Source organism: Oryzias latipes, chromosome 21 (assembly GCF_002234675.1).
Source record: "Oryzias latipes chromosome 21, ASM223467v1".
Classification (NCBI taxonomy): domain Eukaryota; kingdom Metazoa; phylum Chordata; class Actinopteri; order Beloniformes; family Adrianichthyidae; genus Oryzias; species Oryzias latipes.
Window position 1 is genome coordinate 30774487 of NC_019879.2, and position 10139 is coordinate 30784625.

Sequence of the window (10139 nt, forward strand, 5' to 3'; positions counted from 1 at the left end):
GCGCCTGCGGGATGCTGACCGGCTTTCTGCCACAGACCAGGTACAGAATGTTAACCAACCAACGTTGAGTTCAGACCTGTGACCGCGGTGCCGGTGGGTGTCCAGCTTCAGGTCTGGTCTTCTCAGGGAGGACCAGAGGGTCTCTGCTGGTGAAAGTGCAGGGCTTCAAAGTAACTTTTGGGCTAAAAGAAGGAAGAAGTGCAGAGCCGGTTCTTTCATATCTCTGCTCTGTTTGGAGGAACTGCTGTAATCTGCTGAATGTTGGTGAAGATGCACGGAGCAGCAGATTAGCAGACTTTGGAAATTATTAGACAGATAAGCAAACATCAAAAATGTTGCCTGGGGCAAACTCTCCTGATATATTTAATTTAGGGGTAAATCTTGATACCATTTCCCACAGACAGAGAGGAGAGACTGACAGGCTGTTTGGGGATCGCGCCTGTCGTCACGCGTTCAATAAAGGTTTCTCTCTTTGAATGATTTATTTGGAATCAGAAGCTTCAAACGGGCCTTTAATCAGCAGCACTTTGATGAAGCTGATGGTATTTCCGTCACCGTGTGACGCCCCCTTATTTATGGGAGGGGGCGTGTCTCTGTGTCAGTCGGCGGTGTTCATTTCAAAAACCGCCTCGTCAGAGTCTTGTGAGGCCCCCTCCCTGGTGGGTCACTCTGGGAAAGTGGGACCACTTCTGATCTGCAACTCTGGGATGAGGACAAGTTCCTGTCCTTTGGTTAAAGTCCATCCTTTATTCCGTCACATGATGTCTTTCCTGTCGTGTTCCGACAGAACCTCCAGAACTTCAGCACCAATCAGAACAGAAGGATTCGTTTCCACGTCAGGAACCGCTTCCCGTTCAGGAACGTAAAAGACGGTTTGATGGCAGCCAGTCTTTTCAGCATCTCAGGCTGGAGTCAGGACGTCTTCATCATCATCTTCCTCAGTTTTCTGTTAGAGATGGACCTGCTGGATCTGTGTGGCCGACACTGTTGATTCTTTTAGAAGTCAACTAAAGACACTTTTATTCAAAGTTGCTTTTAGCTGACTGGTTTTACTGTTATCTCTATTCTACGTTTATTTTATTCTATTTATTTTGTTTGACATCATACTTAATTGATTGTTTCTGTGTTTTTATTGTTCAGCGCTTTGGGATTATATCTGTGAAATAAGACTTACTTACTTACTTCGGAACTACAGAGAACCTCAGTTTGAGGACGTTGTTCTGTTTTCTAGACACAGCAAGTCTCTTGGATTCTTAAGCTGCATAAACCACCAAACCATCACACCACCACCACCATGTTTGACTGATATTTTAAAGACAAAACGTCAGTTTTACCTAAAGATCCTAACAGTCTTTCTAATCATTTCACTCTGCTGTGGTTTTGGTCTTCAACCCTTCAGAACATTTGAGTCTAGATGGTGAAGTTATGAACTCTGACCCTGCTGGGACAGCTGAGACCTTCCTCTTGGATGTCGGTGAGGTCTTTGGTGACCTCTTGAATATCAGTGAGGTCTTTGGTGACCTCTTGAATATCAGTGAGGTCTTTGATGACCTCCTGGATGTTGGTGAGGTCTTTGGTGACCTCTTGAATGTCGGTGAGGTCTTTGGTGACCTCTTGAATGTCGGTGAGGTCTTTGGTGACCTCTTGAATATCAGTGAGGTCTTTGATGACCTCCTGGATGTTGGTGAGGTCTTTGGTGACCTCTTGAATGTCGGTGAGGTCTTTGGTGACCTCTTGAATATCAGTGAGGTCTTTGATGACCTCCTGGATGTTGGTGAGGTCTTTGGTGACCTCCTGGATGTCGGTGAGGTCTTTGATGACCTCTTGAATGTCGGTGAGGTCTTTGGTGACCTCTTGGATCTCTATGAGGTCTTTGATGACCTCTTGAATATCAGTGAGGTCTTTGATGACCTCTTGGATGTCGGTGAGGTCTTTGGTGACCTCCTGGATGTCGGTGAGGTCTTTGATGACCTCTTGAATGTCGGTGAGGTCTTTGGTGACCTCTTGGATCTCTATGAGGTCTTTGATGACCTCTTGAATATCAGCGAGGTCTTTGATGACCTCTTGGAGGTAGTTCCTGAGCTTTTGGGTCATCTTGGTTCACTCCATGGATGCACTCCATCTTTCCGTGGATTATTCTCTGAGGTTCACGGATGTCTGTAAAACTTTGACGGGCTGATAGATCAGAGGGCCTGCTCTTCATCCATAACTCCACAATCAGCTGCCCCTTGAACCCAAACAGATGTAAAAATCTGACACCTAATCTCAGCCGTCCCGGAAAGATCCGTTTGCAGGAACGTCGTCCCTCCAGCAGTTTCAAACCGTAGAACAAAAACTCAAACTGCTGTTTTTTTGCGGACATCCCTTTAAGTGAGAACTAGCTTCAGATTCCCTGAAAGGCTGCCCCTACCACCTGTGCCCCCCACCATGTTGTTACCCGTCCAATTGCCCCTCACAGGTTACCATAACAACCACAACCTCTGGCTCTGCACCAATTAGAAAACAATCAGTTTGGAGAGAGCAGAGCAGTGAGCTTGGCAGAGTGGTGCTGGGGGGGTATGGGTGGTATGGTGGAGGGGGGATGCTACTCCTGCACATGTGTTTTCACTCAACCATAGCTTCTATGGACTCCAGAAAACGAAACTGTCTGCCCAGTAGATCCAATGTTACCCAGAATCCTTAGCTTCACCCCTGAACGTTTCCCGGGTTCTTCAGAAGTTCAGTGTTGTCGTCCAGAGAACTCTTTAGGGGGGGAGGCGGGCCGTCTGCAGGCAAATGGTCAAACCTGTACAGGTCATGAAGATGGTCACGACTTTTACAACATGGAAGGGGGAGGAAGGTGAGACGCAGGCGCAATGTACAGATTTCTGTGACTAAGGCTTTAGCATGATTGGTTATTAAATAAATAAATGACCCCCCCCCCCCCCCCGACCCCCCCACCAGGAAGTCTTCTGCTGACGACCACATCAAAGTTTCAGATCCCCTCGTGGATCTGAAACCGTCACCTGAGCAGCCGAGCGTTGGTCTCCGACGTCTCTGGTGGAGGTTCTGGTTCTGGTTCTGTAGAACCTCAGGTTCAGAAATGTCCTCCTTCCAGCATTGGATGAATCAGAACCTGAAGCTCATCTGCTGCAGTAAAAAGAGGCGGGGGGGGGGGGGGGGACGGAGACACAAAAAGACTGAGTGGATGTTCTGGGACAATGAAATCAAAAGAGAGGAAGGGGGCTGGAAGCATGGGGGGGGGGGGGGGGGGGGGGTAAATGATCAGGGCTAAAAGGGCAAATTCTGCAGAAAAAAGCAGATGGAAATGAGAGGGGTAAACGGCAGTGCGATGCTGGGAGGAGGGGCGGCGAACGTGGAGGGGGGGCAGACCAGAAAAGGGGCCATGGGTTTTCCGGAGTCCAAGCGTTTGATTCAGCCGGACTAAGAAGAAAAAGCTCTCAAGAGGCACTCGTGTGCTGCACCCCCCCCCCCCCCCAACGCCACTCTCATTCTTTCAATAGACCCCCCCTCCCCATACACCCCCCCTCCTCCTCTCATTTATGGTTTCCTCCTCTCGTCTTTGAACAAGAACTGCTGAACAAGAACTGAACAATAGGTTCTGTGGAGAGCATGACCGGCGGGTTCAGGGTTAAGGCATGGCAGAACCGCTGCAGAACCAAAGCAGAACCGCTGCAGAATCAAAACAGGACTGCTGCAGAACCAAAGCAGGACCGCTGCAGAACCAAAGCAGGACTGCTGCAGAACCAAAGCAGGACCGCTGCAGAACCAAAGCAGGACCAAAGCAGGACCGCTGCAGAACCAAAGCAGAACCGCTGCAGAATCAAAACAGGACCGCTGCAGAACCAAAGCAGGACTGCTGCAGAACCACAGCAGAACCAAAGCAGGACCGCTGCAGAACCAAAGCAGGACCGCTGCAGAACCAAAGCAGGACTGCTGCAGAACCACAGCAGAACCAAAGCAGGACCGCTGCAGAACCAAAGCAGAACCGCTGCAGAACCAAAGCAGGACCGCTGCAGAACCAAAGCAGGACCGCTGCAGAACCAAAGCAGGACTGCTGCAGAACCAAAGCAGGACCGCTGCAGAACCAAAGCAGGACTGCTGCAGAACCACAGCAGAACCAAAGCAGGACCGCTGCAGAACCAAAGCAGGACCGCTGCAGAACCAAAGCAGGACTGCTGCAGAACCACAGCAGAACCAAAGCAGGACCGCTGCAGAACCAAAGCAGGACCGCTGCAGAACCAAAGCAGGACTGCTGCAGAACCAAAGCAGAACCGCTGCAGAATCAAAGCAGGACTGCTGCAGAACCACAGCAGAACCAAAGCAGGACCGCTGCAGAACCAAAGCAGGACCGCTGCAGAACCAAAGCAGGACCGCTGCAGAACCGCTGCAAAACCAAAGCAGGACCGCTGCAGAACCAAAGCAGAACCGCTGCAGAACCAAAGCAGGACCGCTGCAGAACCAAAGCAGAACCGCTGCAGAACCAAAGCAGGACCGCTGCAGAACCAAAGCAGAACCGCTGCAGAACCAAAGCAGGACCGCTGCAGAACCAAAGCAGAACCGCTGCAGAACCAAAGCAGGACCGCTGCAGAACCAAAGCAGGACCGCTGCAGAACCACAGCTGTCTGTTGGTCTGAGATGTGGAGCTCCTTCCTGATGAAGCTTCCTTCACCTCCAAACAGTCCCTGCAGCGAAAGGTTCTCCAGTTCAGGACTTCTGTGCTCAGCGGGTCGGTTCTGTGTGGTGGTTCTGGTCAACAACCACCTTTTCTGTTTTATCACACAGAAGAGATCCGACCCGGTTGGACATTTCAGCCTGAAGTCTTTTTTCTTGTCTTCAGTCTCGATCGCGTCTCGGTTGGGATTAAAATCCTCCAAACTCTCAGAGACATGAAGCCTCTGGAAAGAGAGCCAGAACCTCACCTGAACCTCAAAACGGACACGCCCACCGTTCTCACTGCCTAAATGAACTCAAACAGGTTTTTAGGGCATTATTGGGGGGGAACGGTGAAAAACATGAAGATGGTTCCTGGTTCACCGTGTCGGATCACAGTCCAGGATTCAGGTCTGAACAGATGCTGGTTCCTGACCGGCCTCCTGCCTCCCACATCAGGTTGGGCAGACGCACACGGGAGGTTTCTGCCAACCTGCCAATCCTGCCGTCTGCTGTCCGTCACGTGATCTGGGTGGAGCTGCCGTGGAACGCCATGCCAGACGGCGTTCAGCCTGAACTCAGAGTCTGACTCCCACAGGATGCGGCGGCCTCTGCAGCACGCCGCATTTAGACCGTCAGTCTGGCTGATGTCACAGAGCTAATTACTCTCCGTGCGTCGCAGGCCGTGTCATTTCCTGTCTGCAGCATTTTAAGAACCCGTGTCACTTCCTGTTAGAACCCCGTCATGTGCCCACGCTGCACACAGAAGAGCGGCCCCCGCCTCCATTCCTGCCCCTCTCCCCCCTCCTGACCCACCTGCCAGCATTGGTGGTCTTTTGTTGTCAAACTTCATTAGTGGAGATGTCAGCTAATTAGACCCCCAGAACAAACTCTGGAGATTAGCAGGACGAAGATGAGATGAAAGGCAAGACGAGGGAGGAAGATGGAGGCAGGCAGAGACGATGGAGATGAGCAGATAATGAACAGATGAAGATGGAGGAGGAGGAGGGAGGAGAGATGAATGGATGCAGGATAGAGATGGAAAGCAGATATGATTACCTGCACAAACCGAGGAGGGATGGAGGGGGAGGAGGAAACGTGTGTGTGTGTGGGGGGGGTGAATTAGAGAAGTTGAGAAATTGAAAATAGATTAAGGAAAAAGATTTGGCAAATTGTAAAGACTCGGGGTGAAGCATTAGTGACGGGAAAGTAAATGAGACGAGCAGCGGGGTTAGGAAGTGATGGACAGGAACCCGTCTATGTCTAACCGTTCCCGCCTCTGGGTCTGCGTGTGCACGTACATGCGCGCTCGCCACAGTGGGTCCTTGTTTGGCTCGGCTGATGTCGGCAGCTCCAGACACGTGTCTGTGCGCTGAGGGAGGAAAACCTGCCTCCCGGTTACTGAATGTACTGTCGCCCCCCGAGCACGGCTAGTCTGCAGCTCACCGCTCCCCCCAGGGGACGGGCCAAAATGCGGAGAAGGAGAAAGTATCAATTATCAATTATTATTATTATTACTAAACCCGACCAGCATGGAAACGGATCTCTCCAGACCTTAATATTCATCCTGAGAAACAGCCGTTGGCGAAATCTGTGTCCACCTGATCTGCAAGGATCCCGTCAGGCCGGGAGAGCCGACAGAGAACTTCTCATGTAGACCACAAGTCAAACTCCAGGCCTCGAAGGCCGGTGTCCTACATGTTTTCATGCTGACCCAATTGAGGCCCTTTATGGGCTAAACACACCTGATCCAGGTAATCAGCAGCAAATGAGGACGGATTCCTAAAAAACAGCTGCAGGCCCTTGAGGCCTGGAGGCTGACAATCCAGATTTAGATCATCTTTTCAGACTCGACGTGACTAGGAACAGTAGCCACACACCGAGCCCACACCATTATCTCTCCACCCCCATGCCAGATGGTTGCAGGCAAACCTGCTGTCTTTGAAAGACCGTCACACTCTACAACTCTGACCGTTCTTGGGTGTTTTCCTTTCCCACTATTGACTTTATCGCAGAGCTGGACTGAGTAGCCCCGCCCCCTGGCATCCCAAATTCTGTAAGTTAGAAACGGACCAATCAGTTGGTGGAGCAGATATATAACCCTGAATGAACAGAAAATCTGAATTTAAAGTCAGGTATGTAACGGTGTGAAAAAATTACAGAAAGAATCTCAGCATCGACTGAATTAGCTTCACTTATTGTTATAATCTGATCAAGCATGAACGTCCTGACGACAATAACTGAGAAACATGAACAAATATGCGTTTTGGAGTTACATAAATTAACTTTTGTTTTGAAAATGTTAAAAAATATCCTCTTCCCCCCTGCTTTTTTATATTAAAATGTTGTTGCAATCCCAAAACACTTTTTCGTTTCATGTATTTTATACCTATCAATCTAAATGTGTCTATCCAAGTCTTCAGATCTGGACTCTTTCTGTTTTTTTCAAAACGTCTTTTTTTTAGCATTGCTGAGCGCTCCACTCTCTAAATAGAAGATCAACTTTCTGAGAGTTTGGCTCCTCTGAAGATTGGCGGCCTCCTTGAACCTTTGGATTGGGTGAAAAAACGGAAGCAGAACCTAAAGTGTTGGTATTGAAACCTCTGCAGGTCTGTGGACGCCACCACTTCCTGTTTCTCCTGCAGGGATGCAGAGGCTCGTCTGTTTCATGACAGTTTGGGATGTTTGCGTTTCTGTTACACGGCCGCTTACTGTCCCACTCTGATCACCTGTTGGTTTATTTTCAAAGCCTCTTTTAATTCTGATTATGCCATTTTTAACCTAAATTTGGTCTTCAGGGACATAGTTTCTGCAGAGCGGCAGGAGTTCATTTGAAATTCACCTCTGAGTTGTTGCTGGGACTGTTGCTGCGGAGCGACCCCGCCTCCCCTTCCTCTCCCCACTGCTGAGTAAGGATGGGTGTTGTTAAGGTTTTAACGGAACTACTACTCTTATTGATGCTGCTTATCGATCCGGTATTTTAACGATTCTCTTATCGATACTTTTTGAGAACAAAAAATAAATAAATAACAAATTAAGAACATAAAGTGTTTTATTTCCTCATTATGCAACAATGTTTTTTTTTTTTTTTTTTTTTTTTTTTTTTAACTTGTCCTGTCCAACAGCTAGGCAAACAGATGAGAGCTGAGGGCCTCTTGTGTTGGACATATTTTATTTTAACAAGAGGGGTTATTCATCTTCAGACAAACCAAAGGTATGTCTGAATAAACCCCTTTTGTAATTGAGGCCAAACTTTATTAATTTCAATCATGTTTGAAAATCTTTGGTGTTGGACCGGACGGAAAAGGAAAGAGGGGAAGAAGAGAGAGGGACGTTAGAGAGAGGGGGGGGTAGGAGGGTGATAATAGGAGGGGAAGGGGGGTAAGACCATGAAGCAGCATAGAGCAGGCAGGTTTACTGGTTGTTTATCGTTACGGTACGGTTCAAATGTAGTACAAAAAGGGCGGGGCCTGTTCACACACACTCAAATATTATCAACACACCTGCTAGCCGCAAAAATGTCCACATGTCAACATGCACACAAAACAGATAGTGTTCACGAACGCATACCTATGCCTTTAAACCAACTAGTGTGAAATCTTTCATTCATTCAATCATGCAAACTATTAGTGCAAAGGTGAGCTAACACCTGTGCTCAGGTGAGTGTTTATGTTCTTCTAAAATGGATGGTGGAATGTGAAAAGAAGGAGGAGGAGCGCCCAGCCACCCCCACACCCATACCCCCGCCGCAGCAGCAGCGGCAGCCGGAGCCCCCCCAACGCCACACGGGAACAGGCAGGGAACAACCGCCCCCCGGGCGACCAAGACCGCCACCCAGGCCAGGGCCAGCAGGACCGCCGCGAGGCCCCCAGAGCCAGAGAGCAGGGAGGCGCAGAGGGAAAGAGAGCGCCGCCCCAGCCCAGCCAGGAAAGCAGCCCCCCGCCGCGCCGGAAGAGCCCAACGCAGGGCCCCACCGGAGAGGGACGCCCACAGCCCCAGACGAGCACCCCACCACCACCCAGGAGTTCCGGGCATCCCCCCGCCCCGACCCCAGGTACGAGCCAGGACCCCCCAAGGGAGACCCGCTCCGCACTCCAGGCAGCCACCCACCCGGCCCACGGTTGGTCCAGGTAGGAGCAAGGCAGGGGCCCGCCGCCCCCGCCCAGGAGGGGGGAACCCCGGGGAAAAAAGGGCGGCCCACAAGGGATGTTATAAATATGGCCCGACCAGGCTCGGCCATGTTGGAAGTTTGGCGGGGCCCAGCGTCCAGGGGCAAGGACCAGGACCCACCCCCCAGGGACACGAACACCCCCGGCTCAGGTGTAATATGAACCCCCCCACCGTGCGGAGAGAGCACCGCCGGGCCCAGGGAGCCGGCACCCAAGGGACACGGCCGCCATCGCCAAGGGGCCCGCACCCCCCACCAGGGAAGGGGTAGGGGACAGATGGACCCAGGTCCCACCTTCCTTGTAAAATGTGTGTGCGTGTATGGGTGTTTGAGAGGGTGTTTGTGTGCATGTGTGTGTGTTTATGTTTGAATGTATATATTGAAGGGGGAGGGGTGTGTGTACTAAGGGGGGTGCAGTTAAAATTGGCGAGTAGGGCACTAAGGGGACATCTCCTGATTACTCACAGTGATGTCCCCTCACCCTCCACACCAAGGGGCCCTAAATGTCTAAGGTGCGGTTAAAATTGGCGGGTAGGGTGCCAGGAGGACATCTGCTGCTTGCTTGCAGTGATGTCCAAGCACCCCCCCCTACCAAGGACCCTACATGTCTAAGGTGCAAATAAAACCGAAAGAGGGGGGGCCCACTCCATACGGCAACCATAGGAGGGGGGCCACTCCCAAGTAGCCCCCCCCCCAAGGCGCATCGCAGGCTAGACCCCCCACCCCCTCACCCTAATATGAGGTTATATAAGGAAGGGGGTAAGTTGGGGACAGCTGGTAGACTGTCCCCCGGTGGTCAAACAGCCGTCCCCCAGCCCACCCCCAGCAAAGGGGCCAGGGCCACCCAGCCCAGGGGCCCACCCCCGGAGGCGCCGACACCCCAGGCCCGGCACCACCCACCCCACACAGAGAGAGAGGAGCCAGAAAGCGTCGCCCCCCCCCGGAGCATGCCCAGGCCCCCACCCCCAGACGCCGGCCCTAGAAGAGCTCTGGTCAGGCCTCGACGGGACCGAGGAGGCCAACCGGCCGAGGCAACCACCGATTGCCTCAGCGGAGACCCCGACCCGCTAGCCCCCCCCGACCCGTACTAATAATGGGCCCCCCCTCCCCCCCAGAACGCCCCCCCACAGGACAGGGCCGACAAGCCCCCCACCCCGCCCCACCCCAGACCCCGCAGCCGAAGCGGGTGACACCCAGAGCGACCGGGGGCCCCGAGAGGGTTGTCCCGTCCCGTCCCAGAGCCAGGGAAGGGCCGATCCCAGCCCCAGGTGCAGATGGGCAGCCCATCCGGCGCCGCTGGGCCCCCCCACCCGAGCAG